Source organism: Polyodon spathula, chromosome 12 (genome assembly GCF_017654505.1).
Source record: "Polyodon spathula isolate WHYD16114869_AA chromosome 12, ASM1765450v1, whole genome shotgun sequence".
Classification (NCBI taxonomy): Eukaryota; Metazoa; Chordata; class Actinopteri; order Acipenseriformes; family Polyodontidae; genus Polyodon; species Polyodon spathula.
In genome coordinates this window covers 34,200,487-34,215,547 of record NC_054545.1, presented here as the reverse complement: position 1 = coordinate 34,215,547, position 15,061 = coordinate 34,200,487, and positions in this window count along the sequence as shown.

Sequence of the window (15,061 nt, the reverse complement as noted above, 5' to 3'; positions counted from 1 at the left end):
ATTAGTAGTAGTAGTAGTTGTAGTAGTATTTTATATTGTTTTCATACACGAAATAATAAACAATCCTCGTGGATTTATTTTCTGGTTAGCTTCGCATGCTTCATTCTTAAAAAAAAAAAAAACAAGGTTTCCCTACCTGTAGTATTCCACTGGTGTTGAAAAAGAATTACAACTAATTAGCCACAGTGCTCAAATCAAGATGCCAAAACACCCTCTTAGTTCCACCGGCACCCAGTATGCAGATAATTATAATGTACGACAACCAGTTAATTAGGCTTGGGCAATGTGGTAGAAATCTTGTTAACACTCCAAACTGCAGCTCAGCTCACCACAGCGAAGAATGCTGCTTCCTTCTGCCGTTTGTCCTATTTCAGCAGCTCGAGACCAGACTCGTTTCGACGTCACGCATTGCATATTGATTAGCTGCTTGTTCCGCCCAGTAATTGGCATCTGTGTGCGCATTTTGCAGACCACCGGCTTTGCATTAAGGAGTGATTGTTCTGCTATAGCGAGTCATAGTTTTACAACATAATAACAGTAGAAATTACTGAAAGTGTTTTTTTTTTTTTTTTTTTACATTTTTGTTGTTACCAAGCTATGTGTTTGCACATTTTTTTGTTTCACAGTAAGACTTGGTGTGGTGAGATGTAGAAGGAAATTAGAGTGAGCCTTCTGCATTTCCTCACTGTCATTTTTGGGAAGTCTGTTCAGAAACAATTTTGGCTGGAATATAAACTATACATTAATATAAACTATGCATGGCAAAACAGTGACCTAAAAAACACTAGAGAACAGCACAACGTGCATATTAGGATATTAAACAGAAAATAAATGAAACGTTGGAAAAAGAAACAGAGTGACCTTGACTTTAACCGAGACCTGCCATGGAGTTCTTATTCTGTTAACAACATTAATCAACATGTGTGTTTTAAGTCTAATCTGTACCACCACACTGAGGTATGTGCTTCCTTATTGGAGCTCTGGGGGTCTAATATTAAGGGTGTGTTTATAAACAGCCTGTCACACTGACATCAAGGGTAATACCTGAAAGGTTCAGAACAGACAACGCAAACATAATCAGGTCATTCAGGTTGCAATAGTTCCTTCAGTAGGCTGCTGCTGTAGTGTATGCGTCACAGACCTCTTTCAACTGTAAAGAATTAAATCATTAAAACATGATACAAACCTGATGAAAAAATGCAATTCAGGTTCACGTGAATCACAATTTAATTGGTTCATTTCCAGAATTACTGATGTTCAGTGTATCAGAATTTTTCTTTTCTGCTTATTAGGAAATATACATATTTCCCTTCATCTTATTTGCATTGACTAACAAATGTCTGATCTAGAAAACGAATACGTATTTTTTTCATGATTTGAAATCCTAAAAACACAAGATAAGCATTGAAGATAACAAAGACGAGGTCTGTGTACTGAGAGGAGGCATCTGTATAAAACATTTGGGGTCTACTTTCAATCCAACCACCCACTACTCGACTCCATTCGCTTCATAACGCTTTGAAATCTGTAAGCAAAGTGCAAGTCGTGCTTTTATTCCTCTAGGACACACTGTTGGGATAAACCAGTGTTTTGATTCATTTCACAGCAGCATTCTCCCCCACGATGTGTTAGTAATTATCTTTTGCTTTTGCCCATGCCTCCAATTTGATGGTTCCTGGGCCAAAGATGACAATGAGACAGGGATAACAAATGATGAGTTCAGCACACCGAACACAGTAATACTCCCCCTGCATGCACCTACAGGTAATGTGTTACTTTCACAAGGAAACTCTCCTCTACCAGGCCACAAGTGGGATTTGAAAATGCCCAAGAACTCCAAAATATATTTGCTGTAGTGTCAGTGGGAAAGCCATTATAGTACTAAATGTAGATTTAATAGCCTCCTTTACTCTGATTGCCACTGATGTGGCGCTGTTGTTACTTACAGAAGCTATTGAAAGTACTGGTAAGAGAAACACTTCAACTGCTCTCCAATGCCCACAGCGTGATGAAAGGAAATTAACTATTACCATTACTGCCTGTTTAAGTGCTGAGTGATTAAGAGTAAAAACAAGAACCAAAGTGCTATCCCCATTGGCATCAGTCATTAAGACTTGTGTTTAAGGCCACGAGTCGCTAGCAATTGGCTTTGAGCTGCTGATCTTAGTGTTTGAAAGGTTCATGGGTTCTTAGTGGTGTTGAATTGCAATCAAGGATTCCGGCCATTACCAAAGAGAAAAAAAAGCTCTCTGATTAGCTAGCTTTTGGCAAACGTACACTTGATTGAGCAAATACATTTGAGCAAGGTGTGATCTTGAGAAATGCATTCAATAAAAGGCAATTGATTCTTAAAGCATTTGCACGCTTTCTGTCACAAAATCCAGACATTGGCATCATAGGGGGTGTATTTGTATTGGATGTGAGTAACATACTGGTGTTTTTTTTCTAATTTAAAAAAATAAAAAATAAAAGCAGCTGTTATGGTATACCTAAAGGGGAACAATACAATAGACTGTAGAGTTTCTTACAGATTAGCAGGACAGAGATCAATGGGCTACTTCAGCTCCTGCTCTAGCCAATTGAATTATTTAAACTGACCAGCAAGGGTCGCTGAAGCTCAATGAGGCAAATCCTCAGCTTGTATTCCATCCCAACCTTGTGGGAACACAGAGGTCAGAGTCCACAATTAAGATGGTCAGAAAGGCACAAGTAGGATTCAAACTCACACTGAACGCTAAGTGTCAGTGTTTTTACTGAGTCACCGGGAACTCCCCAGCTACTGTGTCATATATTGGTATTATAGAAACCGGTGCTGGTGTTGTATATCATGGTTCTGGGGTTTCTGTTGCTGTACTTTGTTTCCTATTATTTATGGAATGTATTAATTGTATGATAAGATACTTTGGTCAGTGTTTAAAAGGGGAAAACTATTTAATTTTTAAATAAATTGAGATCATTTATAACCTTGAAGTTTAAAGTTTAGGAAGAAATTAATTGTAAGAAAATAAAGTTTTACTGTACATGTTAACAAGCATAGGTTATACAACAGATGAAGACATTCTGAAATGAAAAAAAGGACGTGGAAAATGTATATATTTCCTTTTAGGGTTCTATATATTCAAGGCTAAATAGACATTAACTCACAAGTGTCCGTTTAGCTATACACAAGAAAGGGTCACATGCAATATACTAGTGTCTGCTAAAGACCTGAGCAACAAAAGTGCACAATAGAATAGCTAGTATATATCTAGTAGCCCCTAGGCCTTGACCTGTGTCACCAGTACACAGTCCCAACACAGAGGATTTTATTGCTTCATAATAGATGGAATTGTTTCAAGTTTGCTTACTAATAGTATTTAAACAGATGTTTATCTATGGACTGTACAAATCAATATTCAAGTAATCAATGAATGGCTACAGATAAACATGTGTTTAACATGTGTTCATATAATTGAACATAGCTTGAAGTGCAGTGTTAGCATGTATTGTTAGGAGATGAAATGGACTTTGACAGTAAAAAAATAAATAAATAAATAAATAGTCCACCATAGTTTCATCATATCAGATTTATTGTATTCATATAAAAAAATTATACCATCCATATCTCCCAAATACCTAATATATAATGCAGTCTGTGATAGCACTAGTCTGCGATGCTTGAAAGCTTAGATTACACACAATACAGTCACATAGTACCAGCAGTGCACTTGCATTTGCTTTCAAGCAATATTGTGCATTGCAAATTGTTGCGGAAGCTGAAGAGGAGAAAAAAACATTGCATTTGTAATGGAACAGTATGCATTTCAAACGTGAACTTTAGCTGTATATTCATACTTGTCACTTCTAGGACCGCTCATCTCATTGTTACGGGGGAAATTAAGCTCACAAGTGGCAAAGCTGTCATCAACATCTGTGCATGCAGAATAGTGCATGTTCGAGGATAACTTGCTTTAGCAGCCCACAAATTTGGTAAACCATGGTTCTATTTTTGACTATGATTGTTTCAAGTTCACTTATTGTGTAAGAGGACTAACTGTGATGTACCACTCTGTTCTGAAACTCCATAGTCTTTCAAAGAAAAGTTGAATGTAGTTTGATTGTGGAGTCATATTCTGTACTGTGTTAATTAATGTGTTAACCACAAAAAAACTAATCTAAAAAAAAAAATGTGTAAATGACAATAAGAATAAAAGGCTTTATTGAGTTTTGTCAAAAGCTTTAAAAAATGACAGTAATGGTGATAAATATTTAGTAATGTTTGTGGTTAAAGCATCCACACAATTGTGGTATAGTTGGTAAAAAAAAAAAAATGTACTACCCTCTTAAAACTGCCCAGTAAAATCAAGGATTGATATGCCATTTAATCTAGAACATGCCTCATTGGGCGGCACTTAATAAAAGCAAGGCAATGATTGCAAGTATGCTATTAATATGGTAGAAAACTATTTAAACACGAACACATTGGAAAGCTGCTGGGCATTTCCATAAATATTTCCATCATTGATTTTTAAGGTATTGTATATAAATGAAGATTAAGCTAACTGCCTATTTTAACACATTCCTAGACTACCTTTCACAATAAACTGTATAACATGGAATTGAAGCATGTGATAGGGCACAGGGTTAGCATGAACCAACATCCATGGACTCCACAAGCAACCATTTCACAAAACAGCTAACAGTCATTTGCACAAGCTTTTTATCTCATGTTACTAGCAGAGGTCAAAATCCCAAAGACCAACCTTCTCTTCTTCCCTCTTCTCTTCTCAATCTTGATGAACAGCTGCAGCCAGTCTATGAGAATCCAAATCACTTTCTCCATGCACTGAACATCTTTAATCTCTTGGGTGCAGGCTTGTTGCACAAGCTGTTATAGAGCTTTCAACCTCATCTCACCCACATGCTTCCGTAAACGGCAATTCATCACATGGCTGTGTCCACGTACAAATGCATAAGACATCATGTACCACCTACAAAACCTGAAAACTGACATTCCCCATTATTTTCTGACAACATGCAGATGGTTGCGTAGAATGTTCAAGGGTTTATTTTTTGTTGTTGTTGAGATGGTAACCCTATTTAAGATCTCTACTGAACTCAATTCCCTTCACCATCTGCTCCCTTTACCATCACTTTAGTGGTGGTCTTTGCTACAGTACATCCTCTCAGGCTACATATGGATGATGGCATTCTAATTACAGGAACTTATTCATGCTTGAGCCGGAGTGTGGGAGGAGGTTGTTAGCTAGGTTAAAAGCTTAGACCAGTGTAATTTAGGTAAGTCGTTTACAGCACTGTGACTTAAATAACTAGTTCTGGACTGTGTTTCTCAAATTTGGCAACCAGGTTAATTTTGTGCAGCCCGAGTAGACACCCCCCCCCCCCCCCCCCCACACACACACACACACACACACAGCAGCCCCTCTCTTAATCAACCTTATAACAGTGTTCATAATTTTAACTGCTACTTCTGTTGCATTATATTGCAGGTCTTGGTTTTAAAAGGCAGTACACTGTACTGTGTACAATTTTTGAAGATGTTTATGTATGAATTGGCAGTTACTACTACTGCCTGCATGAACAAGGTCAGGCCAGGTTTAGGGTCTGAGATCAAGATCAGAATCCAAGGGGGCAGGGTTCAGCATCAGCAGTACTGAATGGAACAAGCTAGTCGACATCATTGATTCATTGGGATCAGTGCAACCTTCAAAGACCAGCCGTATGGAAATTACAAATGAGCATCTTTCAACCGAACTGTGCATGGGCATATATTTCTACAGAATTTATTGGTTTATGAGGCAATCGGAAAGATTGTATATATTATTTTATTAAATACTAAACTATAGATTATGGGTAACATACTGTACTATCAATTTATATTGTTTTATCTAACATGATATTACATGTTTGTACTAGTCTTCTTTTTTGTAATGCTGTTAATTTATTATTTTTCATGGTACATATGTTACTTTTTTGTGGAACTCCAGGCCTATAGTATAAAGGTCAAGCAAGAACAATAATTCTATGGCTCCCTAGTATATACAGCAGGTCCATTCTCTCAGATAGGTTCTTTATAATACTAAAGTGCCATGACGCAGGTACTTAGCAGTACCAGACAAAGTAAAATACTGGAAAAAAATAGAAAAAAGTATGGCACGCAACCACACTATTGTATAGCTGCTACAAAATACCTTTACAGAATAATTACATATAGATAAAGACATTTCTACTGACGCAAGCTGCTAACTGCATGGTATTGGTAACATATTGCTTGAATGTTGTTAAACTAATGACAGAGCATGGGTTTTAATATATGCATTTAATGTGTGTTTTTCTAACCAAGCGTACAACACATCAGATCTTCTTTTCTAGTAAACCTTTTAGTTCTTGCTTAATTGAAGTTAAAGTGTAAAATAATATTGTTTATGAATTGAACTTGAGGCACACAGTAGCTTGTCTTAGAAAATGACTGATCATTGTTTAGCATCATCAGTTCTGTAGAGCTAATCACCATATTGTTAATGTGGTAATGATCACCCACCATGTACCTGAAACAGGAGCATTTAGATATTGTAATAACAGCAATTCGTTATCATACTTTGATAAGTAATCTTTTGAAGCGCCACTGGAAGGAACGATGACTGTCCAGCACTCCAGGTCCATATGAAAAAGCATTGTCACTGCTATGATATGATAGTCCCTTATATCATATTGCACTCACAATATAGGATAGCACGATATGATATAATTAATATAGTACTCTTGTAATCAGAGCTATTAGAGTAGGTGTTTGAAGTACTGTCCTGTAGAACTTTGCACCTCTGAACATTCCTTTTCAGTATTTTTCTTGGGGTGTGTTCAGGAGCAGCCTTTCATTCACACTTATGATGAAATATTGCCAATACAGAAGATGTTTCTACATGTCAATGACACCCTGAACACACACTGGAGAAGTACATCATTTTAAACATATTCTTCCTGGGGATCTCTTTTGTGATTTCATTGTATTAATGGTACTTAAATGGTTTTATGAATAATGCTAACATGATGAGATCAAATGAATAGTAAAACATGTCAAACCGGTGTGCGTGAATTGCTGCATCAGGGTAATAAACAGCTGAACAACATTTAGAATCAACATGCAAAAATAAATGATTACCTTTTGTGTTTTACCATTCAATTATTCTAGAAAACATTCAATTGCACCTCTTAAAATTGATTCCATTACTGATTTATGGAGACTGCAGTGGTGTCTCTTTAAAATGTATGAGCTTTATACATGGCATAAAATGTACTGCATTTCAGTAGGCTTGTGTTCCATGCAGAAAGTCCTTTTTTGTGCCACATGTTAGGGAATTTGTGCCAGACCACACACTTATGAAAGATATAACGAACCCGAGGAAAATGCATTGACATTACAGGGATCATTAACCCAAAACATAAAGCAGGAGCACTTCCTCAGTTAATGATGCTTTGATAAGCTCCTTTCTTGAAATAAACATAACTGGTTAACTTTTCATATGGTGAGCTTGCAGTGGAATGCAAGGGGGGAAAGAGTGAAAACCCTTCTAATAGTAGCTTCTGTGGTCTGTTTCATTCCGGCACAGAGCGTGTCAAATTGTATATTATATAGCCATTAGTATTGCAAGGTAATCTGCATCACCTTGCATAAATAACTTGCAGTCCTTTTGCAAAATCTATTTCCACTCCTGTAAATGCTTTTCAATGGAAAGTGTTTACCTGTTTAATTGGCGCCTGAACATCTGAAGATGAGTGAAGATGCGAATGCTAGCAGCTCGTCAAAAGGTCACTATTAAAATTCAATTCAGAAGCAAAATAACTCTGTGAAGATTGAAAAATAATGATGGTGTTGCCTGTGAATTAAACACAGGCCACAGTTTGTTTGTTGTTGTTGTTTTTTTCATTTGAAAAATTAAAAAAAAGAAGTGTCTAAAAGCAGCAATATATGCGTGGTATAATGTTTACTAAGCTGGTATATTTTTTATTTTTTTATTATTTTGGTTTATCACTGTTATTTCTGTTCAGAATTCTTATCACGTCTCTAGGCTAATAGTTAACACAGTATTTATGTCCAGTAGTATTGGGGGTAGGTAATGATCAACCAATCTGCTTGTTATCAATCTTCTGAATGGGACATCATTAACAAACATCATTGGGTTTGCATATTCCAGTAGGGACCTCCTACATGCAAGAATGTGCAAGTAGTTTTTTTTTAATCAACAATAATGATCAATACTTTAGGCAAGTCAATGTCCTGTAACTCACCTCCCTCATACCTCCCAGTTTTTTTTTTTTTTACTTTATAATTCTCAACTCAGAGCAGAGCTTATTGGTTGAAAGATGCTCATTTGTAATTTCCATACGGCTGGTCTTTGAAGGTTGCACTGATCCCAATGAATCAATGATGTCGACTAGCTTGTTCCATTCAGTACTGTTGATGCTGAACCCTGCCCCCTTGGATTCTGATCTTGATCTCAGACCCTAAACCTGGCCTGACCTTGTTAGTGCTCAGATGACAGACCTTAGGAAGAATCCCAGGTGCTGCAGGAAGTGGTGTTGGTGGATCCATGTCGGTGGTAGAAAGATGATGTCTGGGCCAAGTTTTGGCATAGCTGATTAGTCGAGGTGCCGTTGCAGTCGTCTTTGTCAGCATTTTTAACTTTCTTAAGAAAGTGGTTTGCAATAGAAGTTCCTAATGCTCTTTTCATTGCATAAAGAGGACTACTGATAGTTGGGCGGGAGATGTGGGTCATGTGACTTAGCTTGCCTATTATGTGAGTCCTGGTGAATAACGTACATGCACCACTGCCTTTAGAAAATAGTACTGGAATGACATTCTGACTCTACTACACCCCTGCTCCTCCCCCCGCTGGGGAGAACTCAAGCTCTTTCCAAAACCCATGTGTCCCATCTACTGTATGAGAACAGGGCTGCCAGCTGTTTAGACAGTTATCCTGTCAAATTCCACTACATGGAACAGGTTTAAAACCTGGTTAAAGTCTTAATTTCCTTTTGCTTTGCAAATGGGAACAACACATTCGTGAAAATGAGATCTCAGGGAGTTTCGGATGAATAAATATCTTCTTCAGACAGTTGGGTACACATCCAGAATTTTCCACACTCTGCAAAGTGCAACTTGATTTACTTTGATTCTTACATTTAAACATCTTTTATAATCTTTCTAGGCCACCAACAGTACAAAACAATGCAGTACAATTCAGACCACATATCAACATGTTACTGTTTTATGCTCTTTTTGAATTTCTAAACGTCACTAAAGCCTACAGAATTACACATACATATTAATTTTCTCCAGAGGGATATAAAAGTGCTGTGTGGTGTAGTTATTTTTTTTTTTTTATATATATATATTTCTCTCTAAAATGTAAAAATCCTGCATTCCACTAAACTAATTAAACATAAGTTACTGTACTGTGCCTTTCTTCTTTAAATGCTTCTTATTTAGGTTGCATCCAAAGTGAAATCATAATAGATGCAGGACATAAAACATTACGGCTGCAGCTTTGGGACAATCTGTTTTAAAAAGATGACAACTGTTTACCTTTGTAAAAAAATCTCATATTCTACCTGGAGCATAAAAAAAACAGTGTCCATGAATACTGCATCTCCTTACATTCCTTGTAATACTTTATATATTAGTGCGTGAACAAACTGTTACCATCTTTACTACTTAAAAGGGTTGTGCTGTTGACAAGGGGCTAGATTCTCAAAGACACTTACTTCAAATCGTCATTAGTACTTCAGAAAAAAAACAGACCCGCAAACAGAAAAAGAAAAAAAAACAAAAAAAAACAGTGCAAGCACATACAGCGGGTCCTCATCATTTCATAATAAGTGCACAGTGTGAACAATTAGAGTCAAATGCAACGGGAAACTAGTGGGCTAGGAGTGTACAATAAAATGTTTTTTGCAGCTTGAATGCAAAATCATGTAGAGTGTGACATGCAGACATGTAGTCAATTAAATAGCTGAAATATATAATTTAAATCTGAGTAATACTTAACAAGTCATACCATGCTGTCGCTTTCTAGATCACTGTCTGCATAATGCTTTAAATGTAAATGCATTCTATTCATGGACATGGACTGCATGGGAATCTTAATTTAAAATAAGTAGAGAAACAAGAGCCAGCTGAAAATGTTACCTGATAGTCAAAATAAATGCATTGTCACTGGACAGACCAATATTTAGTAGTTAACATGCACCATATGGTAACCCTTCCTTGACTGTAACCATCTGCTCATTGCAGGATTTCAGTAGCCGTTGTCACTGACTGAAACCTAGTGAAATAGAGACTCTAGCTTCTCCTTTACACATTTCGTTATGTGTCATTTATTCAATTTTCCAAAGGCAGGTTTTTTGTGGGTCCATCTGAAGTATCCAGGAAGCTCTGAGAGATTATGCAGATGATGATATATATATATATATATATATATATATATATATATATATATATATATATATATATATATATATATTTTGTACATGTGATACTGCTTTGGAGACAATAGAGTAATGTTAACTACTACCTCCCCATCATCTGTATTTCTTTAATTTCTTCATGAAGTAGAAAGGTTACAGAGGATTTAATAGTTAGTTACTATTAGCATAAGTGCAACTGAGCAGCAGCCCAGCTTGTCAATAGGATATGCTTTACAGGCACTAATGACCCAATAGCCCAAATAGCTTCACCCAAAAGGCTTAATTTCATGACAAATGGAGAGGGGTAATGAGCATGGCAGATCCATGTACTTCAGTTCATTGTATGCCACAGTAAATGTGATTAAAGGGACCCTTGTAGAAGAGGTCTGCTGACTCTGCTGACATTGAAGGGTTAATGACAGAACTTTCCTTATTTACTGCACATCTGAATAAAGTGCAATGCTGTTGGCTCGCCAAAAGATCTACTGCTGCTAATAGTTTACAGCATTTTAAAAGCCCCTCATTTGCTATTGGCTTTACAATATAGCCTTATTGATTGTAAAGCGCTGTCAGTCTTTGTTTTTAGTTGGTTTGAAATAGTATACTGCTTTGTCGTAAATCACAACTAGGAATAACAGTATAGTTTATTGTAAGGGTTTTTTGTTTTGTTTTTTTTATGTAATTTAGTTCAGCCAAGTATAAAACAGTGGAGCCATTTGTTTTGAGTCAAACTGCTGTTCAGAAAGAGTAACAATGATTTAAAGAAAAGTTCACCATTGAAATAATGGGTTCAGGAGAGCTGTATCTGAGCTCGGTCTCACCTCCTGCAGGAGAGCTGTATCTGAGCTCGGTCTCACCTCCTGCAGGAGAGCTGTATCTGAGCTCGGTCTCACCTCCTGCAGGAGAGCTGTATCTGAGCTCGGTCTCACCTCCTGCAGGAGAGCTGTATCTGGAGCTCGGTCTCACCTCCTGCAGGAGAGCTGTACCTGAGCTCGGTCTCACCTCCTGCAGGAGAGCTGTACCTGAGCTCGGTCTCACCTCCTGCAGGAGAGCTGCACCTGAGCTCGGCCTCACCTCCTGCAGGAGAGCTGTATCTGAGCTCGGTCTCACCTCCTGCAGGAGAGCTGTATCTGAGCTCGGCCTCACCTCCTGCAGGAGAGCTGTACCTGAGCTCGGCCTCACCTCCTGCAGGAGAGCTGTACCTGAGCTCGGTCTCACCTCCTGCAGGAGAGCTGTACCTGAGCTCGGTCTCACCTCCTGCAGGAGAGCTGTATCTGAGCTCGGTCTCACCTCCTGCAGGAGAGCTGTATCTGAGCTCGGTCTCACCTCCTGCAGGAGAGCTGTATCTGAGCTCGGTCTCACCTCCTGCAGGAGAGCTGTATCTGAGCTCGGTCTCACCTCCTGCAGGAGAGCTGAATCCAGTTGGAATCTTAAAGAGATCTGCCACTTAGTGACTTCACCCCGGGGGAGAGAGCCTGTAGACGAGGAGGAGGGGAAATGCTTGAACGAAAGGACACATGGAAGCTGTGCATTGGATAGTTTGTGAGGTTGAACCTGGCTGTTTCAAATTCTCGGGCTGGCTAAAAACACCATACAAATTCTTATTCATACTTGTTTTTCTTTTCATTTGCAGGAGAATTCTTTTTTTATTTTTATTTGTTTACAATGTGTTGTATTTATGAAGCACAGATGCTAGTGATGACACAAATAAACAAGTGCATTTCTCTTGTTCCCTTTTCCATCATCTTCTTGTTGTGTTTCTGGCTCTGTTAATTTTGCTGAACATTTCCAGGTGCTGCTTCTTGTATAGTCAATGCTAACACCTAACCTTATCAAAGTCAAAATGCAAACTACTGATCCCTTGGTGTGTATGGCTTGTTGTAGCACTACACCTGAATCAAATTTCAAACTTCAGTGTCATTGATAATCAGTGTAACCTTTAAAAGCCTTTGAAATCCGGACCTAAATAACTTCCTATCACTGACCTTTCTTTGGCTGCTGCACGGTGTCTTTTCTCGTTATGTTAAGGAATTTTGGGGTTGGGGGATTCAGACGAGGTGATCAATAAAACTGAGGTGGTCGAGTGAAAAAAGAAACCTCTGCAATAATACAGAATGTTTTCTCCTCAGAGTGGTGTCAAGGTTGTTGCACCTTTCATTGATTCTCATCCCATGTTTGTACTGTACTGTATTGCCCACAGTCACACGTTGAGATGGAGGGCACTGGCTGTACTCCTGCAATGATCTTAGAATGGTTAGTTTCAACTCTCTCTCTCTCTCTCTCTCTCTCTCTCTCTCTCTCTCTCTCTCTCTCTCTCTCTCTCTCTCTCTCTCTCTTATATATATATATATATATATATATATATATATATATATATATATATATATATATATATATATGTGTACACACACACACACACACACAACCATCTTTGGAATTATAATACACTGTCAATTGTATATGTCAAATTTATTAACCAGGGTTTGTGAATAAAAATATCAGAACAATCATAAATAAATCAATTATATTAAATGCAGCAGCACGCTGTTTGGTAAATAACTCCTGTCTGCCATTTTGAAACCACTAACATGTAACATTCTTTTAAACTGACATATGAACTGGGCTTAACATTTAAGCAAAAACACATTTTATCTCTTACTTCATAGCATTGTCAAATCCAATCAACTGATAAATATGACAAAAAATAAATAAATTGTCATACCTAGATAAATGCAACAGCACACCCTGATAGTCAAACATTTCACATCATTTATTTTTCAAAGCCACAAAATGAAAAGTTGTTGAAAAATGTTGTTCTGTGAATTCCACTAGTTTATAATTTCCCCAAATGATGGCCCTCAGTTAAAAAACTACTGTAATTGGACCCCTTGTCCTATTTGCCTTTTTATTTTCTTACTTCAGTATATCCTGTACTTCCCAGAGGCGAGTGGGTAACTATATGGGAGAACAGTGGAAATCCTCTCATTTTAGTGATCAAACCATCTGACACTCTATGCATTCCGCTGGAGCTTTTAGCCAGAACCCCAAGAAATGTGAAGACTCTCATGTGGAGGAAATGAAAATGAATAGTCACTTAAACACATCAGAAGTTCAGAGCAGAGAAATAAACAAAGCAAATGATTTATGAATAGATGTTTAACAGTGCATTCATTGGTGAAAGATTCTAGATTGAGATAGGAGAATACCTTGAGTATCAGAGTCTCGTGCATATTTAAAAGAATGTTTAATGTGCAGTGCAACTTGAAATGAGTTAGTATATATGCAATTTCAAAATGAATAACCGTCACTGTGTATCTAGTGTACATAAACAGCATTAATCTCAACTATCAAATGTTACCTTGGGTAAGAAAGTGCAAGGCTAGTGATAATCAAGGTCTGATACAGACACCTGGTAATTGTATAATATGAGCAATGGTCTCTAACCTATAACACTTACAACTTGTTTCACAGATCTTGATTAGCAGTAGTCCAGGATGAGAGCTAATCAGAGGCCAGGGAGGAATTATTATAATCTGTCAATAAAAGAGCTTTGTTTGTTGAACATAATTTTGCTATTTTTACTCTTCTGCCAAGGGGTATGTACTTATTTAAGACTACTGACTTTGCACAAGGGTATGTGCTTATTTAATTCTTTAGTGTGCCCAATTATTTTACCGCTGATTTTTGGCCCAATTTGGAATGTCCATTCATGTTTTCCCCTCACCGTAGTAATTCCCCTCACAGCTCAGGAGACCTGCAGTTTCAGTGAGCGTCCTCCGATCCAAGACCTAGTCAGCTTCCTCTTTTACAGTCAGGAACTCAAGAGCAGATGTCAGCAAGCTACCAACCTCTGGAGAACAAAAGCCAGCCCCGCAGGTGTCTGCTTTTGAGTTCACTGGGCACCTGGCCAGAAGGGTTCGCTGTAGCAATGAGGAGAAACAGTCCCTGATGGCTTTGCCTCCCTAACCCACGGAAGCTCCAGAGCCAAATCCCCTGTGAAGACTATCGACTACACACAAGGGTATGTACTTTCATTGTGTTAGTGAGACAATGAGTTCAGGTCACATGTGGGCTGTGTATCCCCGAGTTTAATATTAATAAGTACTCTATAATGGTTTATCTGGCTGAGATTTATGAATTCACTCGACTATAAGACAGGAAATAAGAAATGATTGGCCAGGTTGTTTTTGATAATCATTATTTTATTTCATTGCTACAAACGACCTTCACAATACTTTGTAAAAAGCCAAGTAATTTGCTTCAGGGCTTAGGGAACTATGAGATCATTCACAATACCAAATAAGCACTTTCAAGGCACAGTAATATATTGTTTTGTTTTGTGAAGCCATTCCATTTTTCAAACAAATTACAATGTATAAAAGCTTTGTCGTTATAAAGCCTCATAAAGCACATTTTGACAAAACTGTTGAATAGTAAGTTGTCTGTCTTCTAGACTTGAAATTAGAGGCACAATGCACAACAGCAACAACAGCTCCCATTTACACGTCCCATTTACAAGAACCAATATACTGAACATGATGGTAATTGTAAGTGTATTAACATGCACATTATGGTAATTAGCAGCACCGAGCTATGG